Below are 6,506 nucleotides of genomic sequence, written 5' to 3' on the forward strand. Positions count from 1 at the left end.
AGTTGAAAAATAAGAATGTAAAAACTACAGCATATATTTTTTTCAGGATGTGCCCACATGCATCGATATATTTGAGGTGCATGAGAGGGGTCTTTTTTTTTAGGGGATGGAGGGGATGTGGGAAAACCAAGAGGGGCTTTAGCCCCACCTCGTCAGAGGGGCAGGATGGTAGCAAACAACCGGAAAGTTAAACGAGAAACAGTTTTCAAAGGAACTTGTGATCCCAGTTGACTCTAATCCCCTTGCTCACTCGGAAGATAGAAGAAGAATCAGAGCAGGGGAGGAAGATCCTGTAGTTCATAATTCTACACTCGAGGATTACAGTTAAGTTCTCTGTGGCGGCTGTGACTTGTATAATTGCTCCACGTTAATCCTCATCTTGTGGGACTCGGCGCTCACCCCCAGTGCTTATCCGTGCCGCCCTTCATTCCCTGGAGCCGATCCCAGGGGGATGGTTTCCAGTACCGTTTGATCAAGGCGCCCGGGGGTGCCATGGGCTCAGACATGTTTGGGACTGCCTGCCTGTTCTCTTTTGCTTACATGATGTTTTGTAGAGATACACACACCATCCTAGGGTCATGCTTCCTTTTTATCAGGCGTTTGGAGATATTGCTCCAATATGTTTGGGCTTGGGATGTTATGGCAGGACATCTGGAAGCAGCCAGACGTCGGCACCCGCCCCACCACATGCCACAGAGGGCTGGGAATTCGCTGTTGGGGCAATATTTTGGGTGGGGGGTTAATCTTTGGAATTCTGTAACTTAATAATCATATGTCTTACTCTGGAGCATTCTGTGTCCATTTTTTTTCCCAGAACATGTCACTCCTTTTTTCCCCCCCAAAGATTTATTTATTTACCTTAGAGAGAGAGAGTGGGGAGGGGGATGCAGAGAGAATCCCAAGCACACTCCCTGCTGAGCATGGAGCCCCCGAGGGGCTCGATCTCACGACCCTGAGATCATGACCCGAGACGAAATCGAGAGTCTGACGCTCAATCGACCGAGTCACTCAGGCGCCCCAACACGTCACTCTTTCAGATTAAACTTTCAGATCTTCCTCGGGCCATGGAGGGTTTCCTGTATTTTTAGCCTAGTTCAGCTCCACTGACCGAGGTCTTCACCACTTTTCAGGGGGCTAGGTCACCCAGCCCCCCGTGTCCGTCAGCCCCTCTCCCTGTGTTTCCACCCACACTGGGAACTTCCCACACCTTCCTTTTGTGCTTGCTCTTCCGTTTCTGGCCACCCCTGGGCTGCTGCGGGCTCTCTGCTTCATTTATCCCTTCTGCGATGCTCTCTGGTCCTCAGCCACAGGCCTCTGCTCTGCCTTATTCTTTTTAATTTTATTTATTTAAAATTTTTAATTTAAATTCCATGTACTTAAAATATAGCGTATTAATAGTTTCAGAGGTAGAATTCAGACATTCATCAGATGCACCTGACACCTAGTGCTCATCCCATCACGTGCCTCCTTCATACCCGTCACCCAGTTACCCTGTTCCCCTACCCAGCTCCCCTCCATTCCCTGTTTGTTTCCTGTGGTTAAGAGTCTTTTTATGGTTTGTCTCCCTCTCTGATTTGTCTTATTTTATGTTTCCCTCCCTTCCCCTATGCTCCTCTGTTTTGTTTCTTAAATTCCACATGAGTGAAATCATACAGTCTTTGTCTTTCTCTGATTGACTTATTTTGCTCAGCATAATACCCTCCAGTTCCATCCACGTCAACATGTCTCCCAAGGCAAGAGAAACAAAAGCAAAAATGAACTATTGGGACGTCATCAAGATAAAAAGCTTTTGCACAGCAAAGGAAACAGACAACAAAACTAAAAGGCAGCCTACAGAATGGGAGAAGGTATCTGCAAACGTCTTATCAGATAAAAGGCTCTATAAAGAACTTATCAATCTTAACACCCAAAACACAAAAAATACAGTTCAGAAATGAGCAGAAGACATGAACACACATTTCTCCAAAGAAGACCTACACATGGCCAACAGACACGTGAAAAAATGCTCCACATCACTCGGCATCAGGGAAATACAAATCAAAACCACAGTGAGATCCCACCTCACAGCAGTCAGAATGGCTAAAATGAACAAGTCAGGAAACAACAGATGCTGGCGAGGATGCGGAGAAAGGGGAACCCCCTGACTCTGCTGGTGGGAATGCAAGCTGGTGCAGCCACTGTGCAAAACTGTATGGAGGGTCCTCAAAAAGTTAAAAATAGAGCCACCCTACGACCCAGCAATTGGTATTCACTCCAAATGATCCACTCTTACTTTTAAAATGTATTCTATAGTTTTACGTGTCCCTTGTGAGCCCTATTAAAATTATTATGCATATTTTAATTTGCTACACAGCTCAACCATTTGTAGGAAATGCACTGCTGTTTCCTAGATTGTGTTAAGACTGATTCATCTTTTGTTTACTCCCTCCCTCTTCTCTCTGTAGCCGTTGGCAACGTCACCAGGACATCCCTCTACCTTCCTCAAGTTGGGGCAGTTCTGTCTACCTAGACCCTCCGCTTCCGTGGAAACAAAAGGGGAAGTTTCTTGTTTTCTGTGGCCTGGGTTGGAGGAGGATGGGGCCCATATTCTGTGCCCCCACCCTGAGCTGCCAGGCAGCAGGGGCGCTGGGGAGAGAGCTCGGTTAGAACCCCTGAGCTCTGCTGTCACTCTGGGGTCCTGGGATGTCCCCACCTGGCACTCACTGCACCTGGTGGGCAGTGTAAGCTTTATCAGTGGAAGGCCCCAGCTTCAGACCCAGCCCCCACTGGAAAGCTGTGCTGAGAGGGTGTCCTGGCCGCACAGATAGAGCTGCTGTTTATTTAAACATTTCCTAGGGGCGCCTGGGTGGCTCAGTCGGCTAAGCCTCTGACTCTTGGTTTTGGCTCAGGTCATGATCTCAGGATCCTGGGATAGAGCTCCCTCCCCCTCTCCCTCTCCTTCTGTCCCCTGCTCCCGCCCCACTCTCACACTCTGTCTCTCTCTATAAAATAAATAAATAAATCTTAAATAAATAAATACATCCTAACCTGAACTCCCACATAAACACCTGTGGAAAACAAAGTACATTGTTTGAGGGCTAGAAATTCCTTTCCTTGAGATATAAATAACTTCTTAAAGCAATAGCAAATTCAAACAAAATGTAATTTACAGTAAAATAATTTAAAAAAATCACCCTCACTAAAAAGGAATGAAAGTAATCAATGAAATTGTGAGCACTCTGATGTCCTGAAGAAGCCAAAAGGCAAAATTAGCTAGGGCTCACCGGTAATTTTTTTTTTTTTTTTTTTAGTTTTTAAATTAAAAAAAAAAAACATTTTTTAAAGATTTTATTTATTTATTAATGAGAGACCGAGAGGCAGAGGGAGAAGCAGGCTCCCTGCAGGAGCCCGACATAGGACTGGATCCAGGGTCTCCAGGATCACACCCTGAGCCGAAGGCAGCGCCAAACTGCTGAGCCACCCGGGCTGCCCGGCTCATCGGTATGTTAAGATGGGATAAGGCTATAAAGTCTTCTCTTCAATTGAGCCTCTTTTGTGACATCGATAAAAGTTCGGCAAAAATAACTGAAAACCATAGTTACACAGAGATTATAATTTAAAAGGAAATAGAGCTATCTGGGGAACAGGTAAGATAAGGAGAAGTTAATCAAAAGGTTGCCATTATGTGATGGGATTACTGGTTATTTTAACATCTTTCCTTATATTTTGAGTTTCTCTTTTTGCACCACCATCTTGTATTTTAAGAGTTGGAAGTGATGTAAAACAATAAGTGCTATTAATTGTATTTGAGAGACTGGCCGATTCAGTGGAAGGTGTTTTTTGTTCGGGGAAGGTGATCTTCTAAAAAGCCATCCTCTACGTGTCACCTGGGGAAAGCAGAGAAGGCAGGTGATCAGGATAATTGCAGAGTCCAGATGCGATGGGGAGGTGGCCAATGAGAACCTGAAGTCCAGCAAACAAATAAGCACATCCCAGGAAGTAGTGTAAACAGCCACAGTGAAGTCAGCAGGTGCTCAGAGACACCCCAGGCAGGTATATAAGGGCCCCCTGCCCAAGAGGCTCCACACCTGAACACCTCCCCTCTGCACCTGCTCCTCTGACCTGCTCCACCCTCCACCCACCAGAACCATGACCTGCTCTGGCTGCTCTGGGGGCTGTGGCTCCAGCTGCTGTGTGCCTGTCTGCTGCTGCAAGCCCGTGTGCTGCTGTGTGCCGGCCTGTCCCTGCTCTAGCTGTGGGTCCTGCGGGGGCTCCAAGGGGGGCTGTGGGTCCTGTGGGGGCTCCAAGGGGGGCTGTGGGTCCTGTGGGGGCTCTAAGGGAGGCTGTGGGTCCTGTGGGGGCTCCAAGGGAGGCTGTGGGTCCTGTGGGGGCTCCCAGTCCTGCTGCTGCAAGCCCGTGTGCTGCTGTGTGCCGGCCTGTCCCTGCTCCAGCTGTGGGTCCTGTGGGGGCTCCAAGGGGGGCTGTGGTTCATCCTGCTGCCAGTCCAGCTGCTGCAAACCCTGCTGCTCCCAGTCCTGCTGCTGCAAACCCTGCTGCTGTGAGTCCTGCTGCTGCAAGCCCTGCTGTTCCCAGTCCTGCTGCTGTAAACCCTGCTGCTGTGAGTCCTGCTGCTGCAAACCCTGCTGTTCCCAGTCCAGCTGCTGCAAACCCTGCTGCTCCCAGTCCAGCTGCTGTAAACCCTGCTGCTGTGAGTCCAGCTGCTGCAAACCCTGCTGCTCCCAGTCCAGCTGCTGCAAACCCTGCTGCTCCCAGTCCAGCTGCTGCAAACCCTGCTGCTCCCAGTCCAGCTGCTGTAAGCCCTGCTGCTCTGAGGCTAGCTGCTGTGTCCCCATTTGCTGTCAGCGCAAGATCTGAGGCTCTGGCCACCAACCTCCAGTGGCCTGTGCTGATGCAGGGGCCCAGGCTGCCCAGCCCACTGCCCTGGGCCTGTCTGACTTCACCTCCCCACGACTTCACTCCCTGACTTCCTCATCTGCACACCCCAGTTTAGGTAACATATTATCGAGATGGGTGGAACCCTGGGACCACCTCCTGGTTCATCCCCTACCTCTTCTCCTGGACCTTCCCTCTCTGCCCCTCACCTGACTGAAGACCCCAACTGGCCCCCAGAGACCCATGAGGCAGCCTGGACCCCTGGGACCGTGAGAGCTGCCCTTCCTTTCAGGAGCTGCAACGACCCTCTGGCTCCTTGTATATCCAAACCTAATCCCCAGTCTTCCAAATAAACAGTTGACAAGCACAAAGCTCAGTCTTGTCCTTCCTTTCTGTAACTCCCCAAAGCATCATTTCCATCCCAGGGGCCTGTTCCAGGCCTTTCTCCTCTGACCTCTTTTGTACACTAAGCTGACATTTACGGTTCTCTGCCCTCTGCCCTCATGGCGTTAGGCTCCGAGGGTCAAGTACATGTTGGCGTCCTGAGCCCCATGACCTCAGAATGTGACCTGATTAGGAAGTAAGATTGTAGCAGAGTGGGGTGGGCCCTGATCCGCTGTGACCGGATCCTCTGTACGAGGAGAAACCCACACAGATGCGGAGGCAGGGAGCATGCTGTGAGGACGGAACAGAGGTGGGGTGAGGCTGGTGTTATCAGAGGCTGTTGGGTCGCAGGGACAGACCCTCCCTCGTAGCCTCAGAGAATCAACCCTGCAGCACCTCATCGCTTGCTCCCGGCCTCCAGACTGCCCCATGAGCATGTGGTCTACACCCCTGGCGGCACTGTGTTTCAGCAGCTCCAGGAAAAGGCTGCATCAGGAGCCTGGAGGGGTTTAACGTGGAAACTGGGTGCTTACAAGGTTGATGGCGGTTCCAGAGGCCACACCCCCAGAAGGACTCCTCGAAGTCCACAGTGCTGGCCCTAGGGGACTTCTTTCTCTAGGACTGACCCAGAGTCCTGATGCCCCCATGACCATGGCCCAGGCATCAGAGCCATCGGAGATGCTGATCTATGGGTCACACCCCCCTGCGATGCCCACTGTCCATGTATCTCCGTAGCAATATTCGATCAATATTTGATCTCATGACCTTGGCCTGCTGAACACAGGAGTGTCAGTGCCTCACCTTTGCTTCTGGGGTGCAGGTGGGGAGCCCCATCGGGTGTAGGACGGAGGACCGCTGGCAATGAGGGGCCAGCAGGGGGCGCTGCAGGTCAGGAGATGGTGGTGGAGGTTCCCGGCCCGCAGGAGGGCAGCTGGGCTGAGTTCCAGCCCTGGACGCTGGTGACAGCCCTGGCATGGCAGTCTCAAAAGGCCGAGCGGCTGTCAGTGGTTCTGAAGTAAGAATAAGACTTGGTCTTTGTAGAAATATGTGAACTGAGCATTATTTCCACTTTTCGGTTGTTGATAGAGCCGGGAGCAGAGGGACCCCAGGAGAGTCACAGGAGGGAGTGAGGAAGTGAGTGGGCAGAGAGAGCTGGGGGGGGGGGGGTGTGCAGGGTGCGGGGGGAGGGGACTGCTCTGTCCCTGCAACAGCCTCTGTGGGGTCGGGTGTGAAGGGACAGTGGACCCGCA

Source organism: Canis lupus, chromosome 18 (assembly GCF_011100685.1).
Source record: "Canis lupus familiaris isolate Mischka breed German Shepherd chromosome 18, alternate assembly UU_Cfam_GSD_1.0, whole genome shotgun sequence".
Lineage (NCBI taxonomy): Eukaryota > Metazoa > Chordata > Mammalia > Carnivora > Canidae > Canis > Canis lupus.